This window comes from Desmodus rotundus, chromosome 5 (assembly GCF_022682495.2).
Source record: "Desmodus rotundus isolate HL8 chromosome 5, HLdesRot8A.1, whole genome shotgun sequence".
NCBI classification, from domain to species: domain Eukaryota; kingdom Metazoa; phylum Chordata; class Mammalia; order Chiroptera; family Phyllostomidae; genus Desmodus; species Desmodus rotundus.
Genome location: NC_071391.1, coordinates 7,614,854 through 7,631,806, shown reverse-complemented (window position 1 = coordinate 7,631,806; position 16,953 = coordinate 7,614,854).

The following is a 16,953-nucleotide window of genomic DNA, read 5'->3' as shown; positions in this document are numbered from 1 at the left end:
CTATCTCCTTAAACCCATAATTATTAACTCCTGTGGCTCAACAGGCAGCAGAAAATTCTGGGGCCCTCCTTCCTAGGCCTCAAAGAGGGGTGGGAGTCTCCTCTACATGCCCAAGGCCCCGGGCTTCAGCTGGGCCCACAGATGAGGCTACCTGTTCCCCCCTCGCCCAGGTTAGCGCCTTGGAAGAAGCATCCCCAGCCCTGGCTCTAGTGCTAGCTGGCTGTGTGGGCTTGGGTAAGGCTGCCTGCCTCCTGCTCCCTAATCCCAGGCTTCGATATCCCCTTCATACCTTTAACAACCAGCAGAAAGGGACAACTCAGTGAATTAGCTAAGAACACAGGCCTGGCTCTGGCTGGTGTGACTCAGTGGACTGAGCACCAGCCTATGAACCAAAGGGTCACTGGTTCGATTCCCAGTCAGGGCACACACCTGGGTTGTGGGCCGGGTCCCCAGTGGGGGGCGTGTGAGAGGCAACAGATGGATGTTTCTCTCCTACATTGACATATCTGTGTACCAGACTATGAGCCCCTGGACCTGTTCGCCTGTCTGTGCTTCAGTTTCCCCAACTGTGAAATGGAATTTCACCCTCTACAGCTCACCAGGCCAGCCGCTTTCCCCCAGTTACAACCTCTCCTTCCTCTCCTTAATCCCTCTTTCTGCAGCCTCCACCCCATCCCGCCCTGCTGATAGATTTCTCTTTCGCTCCTACCCCCTCCTCCTGGAAGCCTTCCCTTGGGATTTGCTTTCTTCCTCTGCGGGCAGCGGGCTCCAGCCCTCAGACACACGGTCCGCCTTGTGTCATGACGAGTGCCCCATGGCACGGTTGGACACCCGCAAGCACTGAGTCACCCACGGGCAGAGGCTGGCCCCCCACTCATCACCAAATCCTCAGTGTCCCCTCGCCCGGCACACGGTCAGCCTCAATCCACCCGGGAGGGGTTGAATGTCTTACCCTGTCTCATTCGGCCAGAATTCTCATTCTAGTCCTGCCATTCTCTGGCTGTGTGACCTTGGGCAAGTCACTTAACGTCTCTGGGACTCAGTTCCCGCATCTATAAGATGGGAACAATTCTCCCCTGTGACGTTGTGAACAGCTAAGAAGGTAACATTTGTGACGTGTCTGCCACAGCGAGCCTTTCCTGTCCCCTTCGCCCCTGCCTTCCCTCTTCTTTCCTGTCAGTGCCTGAGTTCCCGCTGGGGAGAAGCTGCCAGTTCCTGACTAGCAGTCACACCCTGCCCGCCCACCCGCCTGCGGATAACAATATCTTCCACTCAGGCTTTGGGCTTCCAAGCTCTCTCAGCCTAATGCAAACCAGATGCTGGCCTCCCTTTCCTGGCGATGAATTTTCCATGGCTTGCTCCCACCTCCTTCCTGTTTTTGCTCTTCACTGATCCCCCTGTTAAATTCTTCGGTGCCTCGACCTTCCTCTGCAGGGCAACCTCTGGGCCCACCTGGAAACAATTAATGGAAAACAGGATGTGTGAAAACGGGGTTCTCCCCATCACCCCAACATGGCAGGAGGGGAAGTGGCTCCGTCTAGCTGGTGGTACAGTATATGACACACAGTCCTTCCCCTGACGAGCCCCAGCCATCGGGGGGAAACTGAGTCAGAGTTGCTTTGGGAACTGTATAGGAAACTGCTACTTTCTGGACATTCAGGCACAGCTAGTGCTGAACGGGGAGCTGTGAGGGTCTTATCCTTGGCTGTGCCTTCTTAGAAAAATCAGAACCAGAAGAGGCCCGACCCCTTCCTGTTGCAGGTAAAGAAAATGAGGCTCAGAGACTTGTCCCAGGTCACGCGTGAGTCGGAGGCGAGAAGCAGCCAGGTCTGAGACTGGCTGCCAGTAAAAGCTGCTGCCTGAAGTCGCGAAGTCACCTCCGGGGATGCTATCTCAGCATCATTCCCTGCCTCCCCTCACCCCCACCCCAGTCAGTCTAGTCACGAGGGGAGGCTCACAAGGCTGCCTGCCCCGGGCTGCTCAGCCACCTCTGAGCCAGCAGGCAGGAGTCTGATGCACACCTGGCCCAGAAAACCCGGACCTTCCCCTCCAGAGCCTTGGGCAAGCCCATAAGTGCCAGGGTGTGTGTTGGGGGCTCTTCCCTCACCCTCTGGGCCCTGTGAATCCCCTCTGGGCAGCCAGGGCTGGCCCTCCCAGCGAGGACTTCGTGAAGTCCAATAGCCCAAGGGCTCCCACAAGGCTCCCAAAAGCCTGGCTCTGGCCGCCCCTCCCTCCACCAGCTGTGCAGAGTGTTTGGACAACTAGATGGAATGTTTTGCAAGGAGAGAGTCCCCCCTGGATCTCTGAGCTCAGATTTCAGGAGGGGAGGAGAGGATGCTGGCTTCAGGGAAAGGGGAAGAGGCTCAAGAAGTGAAATGTGGGCCTGGAGGCTCCCCTCTCAGGACTGACCAAGACACTGCCCACCCGGTCCCAGGGTGGTGGGGCACTGGCGTGAGGCCCAGACCCCTGGAGCAAGGACAAGGCAGAGGGTGGAGGCAGCCGAATGGTGTCAGAGAGCTGATAGGGCCAACCTGGTGAAGTCAGGCCTGGGCTCCAGGAAGGGCCCGGCCCAGGACAGCGCTTTGAGAATGTTAAGCTCCATGATAAAGATGATTCCATCTGCCACCATTGCTACTTTACATGTGGGGCAGTTAAGGCCCAGAGGGGGCAGGCATTCTCCCCAGGTGGGTGTGCAGCTGGGCCAGAATCCAGGTTCCTGATCTGGAGCTTGCTTTTCTCACTGCCCAGGCTGTCCCTACTCTCATTCCCAGGCCCAGACACACAGACACCCAGCCAGGGAACGGTCATCGCCCTTGCTCTTCCCCAAATGACCACTACTCAACGGCGGTACTCTGGGTTCACAAAGAGAACACACCTGATGCTGAGGTGCTGAGCTCCCCGCCAGCCTCAACCCACTTGTGGAGGCCCTGAAAGCCAGGGTTCAGGAGCGATCCCCTACTCTGGGGCCAGAGCTACCCCAGATTCTCCACCACAGCTGCCCAGGCCTCCCCAAGCCCCTTGAGTAGGGCTGAGAAGCTCAAGTCCTCGACCCAACTGTGTGGAAGAGTTTGAGCCTCGGTTTTCTCACCTTAAAATTGGAGAGTTACCACTGCTGTCCTCAAATCGTCGTATTTGTGGGTGCTGATGGTAAGGGCCAGGGGATGCCAGTGGGCCCCTTTGGGGACTTAAAAATTTCCCAGCGACAAAACCATTAGAGCTCAAAGGAGGAGATTCCTTTGGCCCAAATGGATATGGGAGTCCCACCAAGGTGCTTGAGGGCCCGGGCTGGATGCCTGGGGTGGAACCTATTTGCTCACTCCCAGCTCCCAAGCAGGAAAGCTAAGGCACCTAATGGAATTTGAGAACCAGTCAAACCTTCAGGGGGCAGACGTGACTAGAGGGGGAGGGTAGACATACCCTCTCCCCCACCCCAAACCCGGGGACTCTCTTCCAAACGGCAGAATGTGGAGTGGGGCCGGGACCATGCTGGGACATTTACATTTGACGTCAGACTTAGTTCCCCCTCGCAACCACCGGACGTGGTCCCCTTCTGTTCTCATATGAAAGATGAGGGCACTGAGACTTGGAAAGCTCAAATAATTTGGCAACAGTGAACAACTGATGGACTTAGGGTTTTAATCCAGGTTTGTCTGACTCCAAAACTCATGTTTTTATGCCTCTGACATTTACTTTCTTGGGAGGAAGGGTAAGGTGAGGCTCTTTGGAAAAAGGAGGCCTTGAAGAAACAGCAAAATTTAATTATATAGACATGAAAAAAATAGAGATGGAAGGTGGGCATTCTATGCAGAGGCACCATCAGGTACAAAGGCTTGGAGATGGGGCAGAGACAGGCAGAGACGGGCAGAGACTCAGAGGAGTCAACCCTTCCCTTGATAGAGCTTAAGCCGATTTGGGGACAGTAAAGAAGAGACTGGATGGGCAGGCTCAAGATGAATCATGAAAAGCCTCAGAGGTCAACTTAAAGAGTTTGGACTTTATTCTGAAGGCTCCCAGGAGACCTTGAGCAGAAGAGTGATGTGATTGGAGCCCTGCTTTTGGGAGATAAAATCGACAGCAGTGTGCACGGAAAATACAAGTGAACACTTACTAATTTCCGGAGAGGAACAGACTTGCTAAACTTAGAAGCGTTTGAAGAGTCCTCAAAAGAAAAATCAATAGATCTGTTTACTTTAGAATTTAAAAGTTCTCTAAGTTCCTCCCTTCTCCAAAAATTAATGAAAATTAAAAGGCGAATAGCTTGGGGAAGATATTCCCAGCAAATGGCAAAGTGTTAAGATCTTTAATATATAAAGAATTCACAAAAACCAAGATGAAAAAGACTGAGTGCTAAATAAATATGTCCACTCATTCATTCATTCAACAAACATTTAATGAACACCTGTGCCAGGTGCTGAGGAGATAATGGTGGACCAGACATTGTTTCTGTACACATGACGTGTACGGTTTGGGAGAGGGGTAAGTAGGAGGCATTCGGATATCTAGTTACAACGCTTGCAGCAGGTATAGGGATGGGAAGTTCCTCAAGGAACTCTGAACCTAGACTTGAAATCTTGGAAATGTCCCCAGGAGAAGAGTGTGGGAGTATGAAAGGGGGACCATTGATAGAAATGAGTCTGGTAAGGGCACCAGGGTCTAGGTCACATGGGACCTTGTATGCTAGGTCAGGAGTTCGAACGTGGAACTGGAGGACAAAGGGGAGTCATGGAAGGGTTTCAGCAGGAGTCTAATATGATCAGATTTACCCATCCAAAAATGACATGTCTCCTATGCGTGTGTGTAGAAAGGACTGAAGAATTTCTGCTTTCAGTGATGCGGTGGACTTGGAGCAGTGGGGAACTTTCCTAGTACAGAAAAAGGACGTCCTGGAAAGAGAGGCCACAGTTCTCTGAGGCCCTGTTGTCTAACAAGATCTCCAAAAATCACTTTCTAGCCCACAAAGGAAAGTGAGAACGAAGCTGGGAGGTTGGCCAGAAGGAGGAGGGCAAGTTGAATCTTGGGCAACTACATTGAACCAGGACCCTCGAGGAGGGCTCAAGTGTCCCGTGTTGGTGGCACCCCCTGGCTCTTGGCAGAAGCAGATGCAAATGCCCTTTGGAGGAAAGTGTCCAACTTTAAGTATGAAGGATTCCCACTGGTTAATACGAGTCAATGAGCTCACAAACAGATACCACCAGCACAGGTGGAGGCTAGCCACTAGGAGTAAGAATCAGCGGAAAGGATGCACAACCGATTAACAGGCTACAGGACTTCCGGCATTCAGGTCCTTACATAACATAGAAAGGTCACGTATGAATTTAAGATAAATAAGCAATAAGAGACTATCAAGGAGAACCAAGAAAATTTTTAAATGGCCAAATGATTGATATAGATATATAGATACACACACACACACATACAACCATGGATTAAATAGACTAGACACAGCTAAAGAGAGCATTAGAGTCCTGGAAGATATGGCTAAGGTACAGGAGACCGTTCTGTGTGGCGTGGGCCCAGCTCCCACTCAGAGAGGCCCATGGAAAGCAAGGTCCGGCACACAGGATCCACGCCCACAGACAGGTTCTCCCATGGAGAGTCAGGCCTGCATTGCTAGGCTGCTTTAAGACTTGCTTTTTGCTAAAACTCCCTCACCCTGATTTGAGGCAGCAAATGTTTATTGCATATCTTTAAAGTTACTTCCTAAAATCTATGCTAAACCTTCCAAGGGCAAATGTAATCAGTTCAACCACTTTTCCCTTTACATTTGCAAATATCCTACTTTTTTGACATAATTAGCAACAGCCTCTCCTTTGTTTTCTGTAAAAGGTAACCACTTAAAGTGAACCTGTGCATAGTAAATGAGGACCATCCTCAATGTAATGTGCCCAGAAAAGCAATAAGAGCCTCTCCAGGCAAGGGTCTGTGTGCTGTTCTCTTGGGAGAGTGGCCATGCCGTCCCTTTTCCTCCACAGGACTCGGTAGTCCGTGTGAATTTGCCTCATCTCAGCCACAATGCCTCAGACACTGCGGGCCGCTGTCCGCATCACTAAGGAAGTCATCAGAAAGCGGCACAGAGAGTCACACACAGAGATGGGAAATATGAAAAAGAAGTTTAAAAAGAGGTACAGAACATAGACTTATAAGGTCTGTAAAATGCAAGAATAGAAACTAAAGCACGGAAGGGTGACAATATTTGTTTAGTAGGTACAGAGTCTGGGAAGATGAAAAAGTTCTGGAGGTGGATGATGATTATGGTTACACAACAGTGTAAATGTATTTAATGTCACAAAACTGCACCCTTAAAAATGGTTCCAATGGCTTTGGCTGGTGTGGCTCAGGGGACTGAGCGCCGGCCTGTGAACTGGAAGGTTGTCAGTTCAATTCCTGATCAGGGCACATGTCTGGGTTGTGGGCCAGGTCCTCTGATGGGGGCATGTGAGAGGCAACCCGTAGATGTATCTCTAACACATGGATGTTTCTCTCCCTCTCTTTCTTCCCCCCTTCCCCACTCTTTAAAAATAAATAAATAAAATCTTTTTAAAAAATACAGAACAGAAGAAAGGTAGTATATTTATATTAATAACTGAACTTTAAGACAAAAATCACTATTAAGGGCAGAGATGGCCACTATGCAGTAATACTAAAATGATGACAATGTTTAGTAAAATAAAAGTTAAATTCACCAGAAAGATGTGACAATTTTAAATTAATATGCACCTAATAAAATAGCCTAAAAGCATTTAAAGCAAAAAGCAATAGAGCTACGGGGAAAACGGGACAAATCTATAATTACGGTGTGAGGTATCAACAAGTCTCTCTCCGTTATGAATAGATCAGGGAAACAGAATAGCAGGAGCTGACGGCAACAGAGACGTGCAGCATCGGCCATAAAGGCTAAAACCCTGAGCTCTAAGTCACAGTCGCTTGAGAAGCCATGAGATGCCTGTACTTCCTTCCCTACTTCACACTATTGAGCAACTCCTTCTTTCCAAGTCTAGCTGAATATGGGAGATTTGTTCTCTGAAGATGGTAAAAACAGGGAGGCTTTGGGCCAGTGTCTGACTCAGAGGATGAAGCGATTGCATACAAGGTGAAAACAGAGACCCCCAACCGTCTTCCCTCCCTGGGCAGCCAGGCCTTTACCCTTCAGGCAGCAGCTTGAAAGAGCCTTCCCTGGGGGACCCTGGCCACCCCAAGAAGACAGAACTAAAGACCTTAAGACTAGATTTGGCCAAGAAATGCCTAGTAAGTGCACCATAGTGTGAAGCTCAAAGTCAGCATGCTTAAAGTTTCCCATCAGTTTTAAGCTCCCATTCTTAGCAATGTGCAGACAAGGAAGGAGAACCTCTGACAAGACAGAAATCAAACCTAGTAAACAGGAAAAAAAAGCAACTTGCAAGAAACAGAGGCTCAGAAAAAAAAAAAAACCTCTATCATCAATAACCTCAGAGAAAGAAGAGAAACTGTTGCATTCATGAAACAAGAACATGCTTTTTAAACAAGTAAATATTCAGAGAACAAAAGGAGCTCTTGGAAATTAATATTTTCTGGAAAAGATGATGGCAGAAACAAGAGCTGTGAAGAAGGGTTGGAAGACAAAATTGAGGGAATAGGTCTCAAGATAAACAAAAATAAAGAAATGAAAACTAAAGGCTTACAAAATTAGAGGACAAATTTAGGAGGTTTAATATCTGAAAAACAAGGATTTCAGAAAGAGAGAACAGAAGAAAGTAGAGGGAATAAGACATCAAATACACAATTTGAGATCCTTTCCTCAAACTGAAGGAAATGGTTTGTCAAATTGAAAAGGCCCACTCGTGCCTAGCAGAGCCAATGAAAATACTAGTAAGATACATCAGTGCACAATTTTAGGAAACTGGGGACAAAGAGAAGATCTTACAAGTTTTACAAGCTTTAACATCCTTAACATCAAAGGGTCTGGAATCAGAATGGATTTGGATGTCTCAGGAGAGACAACAGAATCAAGAAGATAATGCCTTCAGAATTCTGAAGGAATATTATTTTCAGCCTAGAACTCTGTGCCAGTCAAACTATCATTCAAGTATATAAGCAGATCTCAAAAAACATAACTCTCATTATACTCTTTCTCAGGAACTACTGAAGGATGTGCTCCAACAAAACGAGGAGTAAACCAGAAAAAAAAAAAAAACCCAGGGTAGGAGATAGGAAAGCCACCATAGAACAAAAGGAAAGGGAACCTTCAGGATGATAGATCTTGGGATCCTGCGTAGGCAAAGATGAGAACTAGTCCAAACTGGAAGAGAGACGATCAAGAGGTTGGTACGTTGAGAGTAGTCATGGCCATACCTCTGCCACCATCACTTTGTATACCATCATTCTGAACTCATGAAATATCACAGGGTGCATTCAACCAAACAGAAGAGTGAACCATAGGAAAGACAGACAGAAGATACAAGAAAACAAAGAACCCAACCCAGGACAATGAGAAAGATTATTCCAAGGACAAGAGCAAAGTTCCTGGACAAAGACTGTGCAGCAAGCAGTACAGAGAGCAACCAGCCCAGATGGAGAAGAATGATGGTCATTAGAAATGATGTCTCTGGAAATCATTGGAACTAATAGATCAACTAATGTGATCGAAGATATTGGAAGGTGTGGGAAGAATTAACAACAGGTAGATACCAAACAAATAAACAAGAAAATTAGAAATTTTAGAGAAAACCAAAAATAGAAAATATAGTTTCTAAAGTGCTCAACAATGAATAACATTTGAGTAGGCATAAAAATGTAAAGGTCAAATATTTCCTTAGCCCTTGTTGTCTTAACCCACAACCGTATCAGATAACTAAACCTTCATCCTCCTAATAAGAAGTCAATAGATTAGCCCTGGCTGGTGTGGCTCAGTGAGCACTGACTTGTGAACCAAAGGGTCCCAGGTTTGATTCCCAGTCAGGGCACGTGCCTGGGTTGTGGGCCAGGTGCCCACTAGGGGGTGCATGAAGTGCAACCACACATTGATGTTTCTCTCCCTCTCTTCCTCCCTTCCCCTCTCTAAAAGTAAATAAATAAATAAATGAATAAATAAAATCTTTAAAAATAAAAGTCAATAGATTAAATGATTATTAAAAAGTTGTCTGCATAGTCTTGTTACTTAAAAGATAAGGAAGATGCGTAAATCCCAGACGGCACAGCTACAGGGGGCTGCAGGGGAGGGAGTGGTGGAGCAGTAAATTGCTGTTTCATTATAAGCCCTTTTGTAACCACTGACTTTTTAAATTATATACTCATGTTACTACTTTGACAAAATCAAAATTAATTTTAAAAAGAAAAAGAGAAACCCAACAAGGATGTATGAGAATAAAAAAATATAAGCCAACGTCACTAATTCTAGGTGCCAACATTCTAAATGCAATGATTAGCAAACTGAATTTTGCAATGAGTATGTAAGAATAGACATACAGACCAATGGAGCAGAAGCGATAGTCCAGAGATAAACACACCCGTCTACTGTCAATCGATTTTCAACAAGAGTGCTGATGCTACTCAATGAGGGAAGAGCAGTCTTTTCAACAAATGGTGCCGGGACGACTGGGCATCTGCACAGAAAAGAATGAAGCTGGGCCTTTACCTCATAGCACGTACAAAAATTAACTCAAAATAAGTCAAAGACCTAAATGTAAGAGCTAAAGCTATAAAAAATTTCAGAAGAAAATGAAAGGGCAGACATTCATGACCTTGGATTTGGAAATAGTTTCTTAGAAATGACATTGAAACAGAAGCAACAGACGAAAAAATCAGTAAACTGGACTTCATCAAAATGAAAAAACTTTTGAGCATCAAATGGCGTTCTTGGGAATATGAAAAGGCAACGTACAGGGTGGAAGACAATATTTATAAATCACATCACACACCTTACAAGGGTCTGGGATCCAGAACATATAAAGAACTCCTACAGCTCAACAATAAACAATTGAAAAATGGGCAAAGGACTTGGATGGGCTCTTCTTTGGTGAAGATACGCAAATGGCCGACAGATACACGAGAGGTTTAATGCCATCTGTCATGAGGAAAATGCAAATCAAAGCCCCACTGAGACCCCACTGCACACTCACTAGGATGGCTGTATTTAAAACAAAAACAGGAAAATAACGAGTGTTTCTGAGGATGTGGGGAAACGGGAACCCTCACGCAGTGCTGGTGGGAGTTTAAACTGGTACAGCCGCTACGGAAAAACAGTTTGGCCGTCCTTCGAAAAGTTAGCCGTACAGTTACCCTCCGACCCAGCAATTCCACTCCTGGATATGTTCCCCAAAGAACTGAGGACAGATGTTTAAACAAAACCTTTACATAAATGTATAATAACAGCCCCCCAAACGGAAACACCTCCTGTATCCCAGGGGTTGCTCTGATAAGATCGTTGTTAATAGTGTCTAGTGCGCTGCCCGGCACCTGGAGAAGGCTCAAGATAGGGGGAAACCGTTGTCTCTTCTCCTTTCCCCACAGACCACCCAGAGTGCTAAGCACAGCTGCGTTTAGCACGTGGAACTGAAACCGCAGGAACGTTCTGGAACAGTAAAGAGACACCCTGCTCTGACTAAGACGGCGACCTCCTTAGCCCTCCCAGCTGCAACACTAATTCTGGGGACTTGAAGCAAGTCCTCCTCTTTCTCTAGGCCTGGGGTTCTTTGTCTGCAAAATGAGCAGCTGGAGAAGCCATGAGGAAAATTCCCCTTCTCTCATGGCAAGCCAACCGCTAGCACGCCCATTCGACAGATGAGGAAACCTGAGGCCACGCTGACTTGCACTGAATGAGTGACAGCTCCAGGTCTTCCCACACCCAGTGTGTTTCTCCAGGAGAAGGTTGACCTGTGACGCTGCTTCTCCTCCTCACCTGCCCACAGGCCCTAGTTCCCAGCAGGCAGGGTGGATGGGGGTAGGGGACGTGGACCGGGTCTGTGCCTCACCTGGCTGGCCTCCCTGGGGCAGAGTCCATGGCAACAGGGCAGCTCGGGGATCAACGTTGTCCCCAGGCTGTGGTGAATCCTTGGGCCTTGCGTCTCTCGTAGGACTGGCTCTGGCCTAGTCCATGCTATTCCATTGTCGCCAGTGGGACTGGGCTTGGTGAGGCCGGACCCAGCCCCGTCCCAGCCTCTCGCTGCCTCTTCTGGTCCCCGTGTCTTTCTGTAGGAGCCAAGGCTCATGGGCTCATCTCTTTGAACGTTGAGTCTGTCTAGCCCGTCAGAGGTGAGGGCTGCCTGGCCAGGCGGCAGGTGTTGTCTGACTGGCTTCCAGGCCCTAGGCTGGCAGTGTCCCTTCCCTCCCCTGTCCGGCTGTGCCAAGTCCTTCCTTTTCTTTCTTGGCTTCTGGACTGTTTATTCTGTGTTTGCCCCAAGAGAGGGGTGTGGGCTGCCAGGTGCCCTACGCAGCACCTGGAGGCAGCACGCAGGCCTGGCTGGCCCACCCCGGGGGCCCCTGCCCACTGCCCCCAGCCACGCTGGGTCCCCTTCTTCCTGCCCAGCTGAGGCAGGCCCTGGAAGGGCACAGTGGCAACCCTCTGTGATGATGCTGTTGCCATGGTGATCTTAGATGAGAAGGCCATTGCATTCTGCCTTTGGAACTTCCACCCACCTGCCCAGCTCTGCTCTACCTGCCCCAGACACGGCTCTCTCGGTGCTGGGGCGCTCGAGAGCCTGGGCTGTGCTGCAAGTCTCTTCCAGGTCCCCTCCATCCCTTGAACCTCCCCTCAACCCCAACAGAAACCACTACCTTGACATGTAAGCCCCACCGCTCAGACCCTGAGCTCCACTGCTGAGGTGACAGAACGGGTAATGGAAAGGGCACAGGATCCAAAACAGAACACCAGAGTCCAGTCCCAACCTGACCCTTTACAGCTGTGTGGCCTAGGATAAGGCAGGCCTTGAATTTCAGCATCCTTCTCTCTAAAATACGAACAATAATGCCATACTGAACCATTGCTCAGTAATTCCTCTGTGCCTTTTCACGGTCTATTCCCTTCATATGTAATGCTCTTCCACCCTTCTCAGTTTAGACGAACTCCTACTCATGCTGCAAGACCCAGTTCAAATGCTCCCTTCTTTGTAAAAGTTTCCCTGACCTCAGTGTACTTGGCACAGATATTAGGCCTTGATGTGCTGTGTCAGAGTTATTTGTTTCCCTGGTTTTTATTTGACTATGAATTCTTTCAAAAAATTATTTTTCAATTATAGTTGACATCCAATATGATATCAGTTTCAGGTGTACAACCTAGTGATTAGACATTTACATAACTAACTAAGTGATCACCCCGATAAGACTAGCACCCACCGGGCACGGTACCTAGATATTACAATATTACTGACTATATTCCCTGTGCTGTACATTAAATCCCTGCGACTATCCTGTTACTGCCAATTTGTACATCTTAATCCCTTCACCTCCGCGCCCCCACTCCGCCCTACCCGCTCCCTTCTGGCAAGCATTGGTTTGTTCTCTGTATCTGTAAGTTTGTTTCTGTTTTGCTTGTTCATTGATTTTGTTTTCTAGATTCCACATATAAGTGAAATCATACAGTATTTCTCTGCCTGACATTTTTTTAAGCATAATATCCTCGAGGTCCATCCATGTTGTCACAAATATTTCATTCTTTTTCATGGCCGATCAATATTCCGTTGTGCGTATGCATCCCATCTCCTTTAGGCACTCATCTATCGAAGGACGCCAGCGTTACGTCCATATCTTGGCTATTGTAAATAATGTTGCGGTGACCACAGGAATGCACACATCTTTTTGGATTCCTTTGGATAAATTGACTATGAATTCCCAGAGGTAGGAATTAGCATAGTCCCAGTTTGGGCATCAGAAATGGTTTGTTGAATAAACTGCTTTGCGAATGGAAAGCGGAAGAGGCCGACTCTGACCCCGTCCTGGAAGGAGTCAATCCTGGGGCCCCTTGTCCAAGCATGACTTGGGTCAGTCAGTGCTTGTCGTGGCTTTTCCGTGTCCCCAAGCTGTCCTAGGCTGGCTGGGAACATTTTCATGGCCGAGACCCAATGGGAAATGCTGTGACTTGTGCTTAGTGCTGGCAGGGTGCCTGGAGCACCCAGCTGCTCAGGGTGTTCCGGCGATATCCTGGGGCCTCTGGGAGGGGAAGGGAGCCTGGGGCAGCGGGAACTAGCGGGACTTTGGGGATATTGTGAAGAAACCCTCAGTTCAGGAGAAAGGGAGGGGGCACTCCAGTGTCTGCCAACTCCCTCTCGTGGCTCTACAGCTTCTGGTCAGGGTCAAGGAGATGAAGGAGCCATCCAGGGCTAGATCCAGGGTCCGCACAGATTCTAACCAGCGTGGCCAAGCTTCCGGGACTCTAGAGCCAGCTAGTCAAGGGCTCCCTCCAGTGGACACCATAGGGGAGGCAAAAGCCAGAGACCCCACGAAGGCTGGTGTTTCATTTATTCCTTCCACGAAGAGAGTGAGCATTTCTGCCCCAGGCGTGGTGCCAGGCACATGTTTCAGTTTTAATTAAAATACATATTTATTAATCATCTGCTAAGTGGGAAGCTCTCTCAAATGTTGTGTGTTGATGGGGGAAGAGGGAATATAAGGCAGGGAAATATTTCTTCTCAACCCAGACTACTAGATTTGCTTGGGGAACTGGAAGAAAACACCAGCACCTGGGCCCCGTCCAGGCTAAAGGAATCTGCAGGGGTGTGTAGAGGCAGCCTGGGTTTGCAGGTAGTCCGGGAAAAGTTGACAGGCGGCCAGGCATGAGAGTCACTGGTTTGGAGAGTTGACTAAAATATTTCTTGTCCAGCCTTCTCACCTGGCTGCTGAGGTAGGTGGCGTTGTCCCATTTTGCAGATGAGGAGACTGAGGTTCGGGTGAATGTGCCCCTTTCCCTGGTCTGATTAAGGAGAGTGATGGGAAAGGTGTTTCCCGCATCACAGTGTTACCATCGGCGTTTAGCTAGATGTTGATAAAGGCAAGAGAGCAAAGGGAACTAGACATTGAGTTTGATAAACTGGGGAGCATAAATAAGCCTGTGTGCTTGCTGTGTGCCTGCTCACCCAGGGAGCTGCAGCTTCACACTCCAGAGGGCCACAGCATTTCTCCACCAAGGGGATTAACACTCCTCCCTCCCCCTCTCTGGTACTGATGGGGGGGTCAGGTACAGAGGGAGGTGCTGGACCACAGAGGCCTGTCAGTCTAACTAGGAGATGGACCTATGAAAGCCCCCAAAAGTTTGGGAAGTTGACTGATTCTTCTGAGAAAGCACCTGGTCCATCCGAAATCCAAGCTCTTGGTCATAACCTCAGGGGAACAAAGAAGGGCTCTCTCTCTCTCTCTCTCTCTCTCTCTTTCTCTCTCTTTCTCTGTCTCTCTCTCCCTCTCTGTCTCTCTCTCTCTCCCCCCTCCCCCCACCTGGTGATGCGCGCACCCTGTTTGATCATGCGCTCTCTCTCCCAGGAGCACGAGACCACGTGGGCCTAGCGGCTACTAGCTCCGCAGCAGACCGCATGGGCTCCAAAAGGACTAAGCTCTCCCTCTTGCTCTTGGCTGGCACTCGCTGGCTGCATGCGCCTGTTCTCTCCCTGTGGCCCTAGCAGCCACGTGACCCATGGCCGCACAACTTTCCGTGCAGGCACCAGGGGGCAGCCGAAATGGACTACGGCTGGAAACACACACTACGCTGGCCGGATGCTGGACTGCACGGAGCTTTAATATGAAGCAGAAACTCTGGATGCTGGCTTTCGTCTTGGCCTTGCCGAGCACTCGGCTGGACGTTTTCCATGGCGGGACGGAGGCAGATGAGACGTTGGAAACCCAGCGGCAGCTCCCATCTCCACAAGAATAAAACATCTTGCTGCCCTACAGTCTTTTGTGCATGGGTCCTTGGGTGCTTTCCTTGTGGTCACATGGAAGAACCCAGTTACCACCAACTGCAGAGGGAGGCAGGGATGCAACAAACACTCCTCCAGGGCTGTCCCTGTTCTCTGAGAGACTGCCTCAGATACTCATATGTCTGTCAGGAATAGAAAAAAAACCCACAAAAAACAAGGTCATTGTGAGATAATTATAATATTTTCTAGGCATTAAATTATAGAGGCAAAAATGGCATGCACTAAAATCACCTGCAGTCTCAGCATTGTTACACGTAGGAGTATGTCAGAGAGAGCGGAAGGGGGTGGGGAATTTATTTTCAGGTTCTGTAACACGGTGCAGCCAAAGGGGGGGCCCAAATAGGGATTTGCAATGGGGTCCAGAACTTGGTGTCCAGGAAATATTAGAAAAATATATATATATAGGATGTCCTCACCCCCACAAGCCTGAGCTGGGGGTTGGGAAGCATGGAGCAGGGCCATTGAGAAGAGCTTGGAGATGATTGGATGCACACCACAGGGCCACACCTGCCCGGACTTACTATGGCAGCCCAGTGAAGCTGGAAAAATACGGGAATGCTGGCAGCTGTGGCCAATTGTGGGCGGAGTAGGAAATGGTGCGGCAGAGGAAGACTGGCGCTGGGATTTAAACCCAGGCACAGCAGTCATGTGGCATCTTTTGGGGACCACACGTCTTGGGCAGAGAAGAACCACGGACGGACTTCGATTTCTTTTTCTGAGATACGGTACCCTGGACTGGGCAGAGGGGGAATAAAGGACTGTGTGTTTGTGGGTATTCTAAAGGACTTTGGGATCTCAATGAAGACATTAAGTCATTCCTCGTAAGTTTGTATAATTCTTTAAATAAGTAATCCCTTTCCTTTTCACCAATCTATGGCATTGAGAGATGTCTTTCCCTGGCAGTGGGCAAGGCGAATCTGGTACAGGGTGGGGGACCCTGGAAGCACAAGGGTGGGTCCATTCGGTAACAGTATATTGTTTCCTGCCCCCTCCCCCTAGGTGCTCTGTAACAGTTCGAGATCAGACTGTAACTCAGGGCTTCTGAACCACATGTGGGCAGAAGACTGCTGGCATCGTGACCCCACAGTGCCCGTTAGAAATGGCGCATCCCCTATGTCACAGAATCACACTCTGGAGAAGGACCCTGAGAAAGCCACACATTTAATAACTGTCCCCAGCCCTTCTCATGGCCACGGAAGACCAAGTGCCACCCCTGTTTTAAGCTTTTCCTTAATTCAAGAGGAACATGTCCTGGATGCACCACTTCCAGTGGTTTAGGAGGGCCCTTGAGTATGGATTGATGCATTGAAATGTGCGGGGCCAGCTGCCGAGACGTTAACCAGCTGCCCTTGAGGACCTGGGTACTCACTCACATTTCTCATGGCTGGCTGGGAGCCAGCAGCAGGATCACCAGAGCTGCTGTGTCACCGTGCACCGTCCGGCCCACACACAGCAGCCCCCTGCCCGCCTTCTCCTTCCCTAGCTCAGAACCAACCTACAGTGTCCTGTGGGCCAGTCACAGCCTGAAGAGCTGATGTCACCAGCAGCCAATCAGAGCTCCTCACTGGTATACGCAGAATCTGTCACTCTTACTGAGGTGATGGAATTCTAAAGAAACACCATCTTTTGCGGATGGGGACACTGAGGTCTAGAGAGGAGCAGAGGCCCACTCACAGGAGGCAGAGCCAGGAATTCCAAGTGTGGCTCCCAGAGCTACCAGAGCCCCACAGGGCCTGGGCGGAGGCTCCCCCTCTGGGGACAGCTCTGGCCCTCCTCCCCACAGCATTCCCTGCAAGACCTCAAGGGTCAGATGTGAATCCCTCAATCTCTGGACTTTAGGGCCCCAAGAGAATGGCAGGATTGGCAGGGGCCATGGTGGAGGGGGGTTGCCGGGAATGTCAGCCCCACGCCCTGCTGGGAAGGAATTAGAGGGGTTCCGGTGGACTGTGCTGGCTGCTGCTTATGGGCAGATTATGAGGAGGAAACACAAGGGCCCCTTTGTGGAGGTGACGGTTTAGGGAGTCAAGTGACCACTTAGCACCCACAGGGGCAGTGCCAGCCCCTAAATATAGGCAGG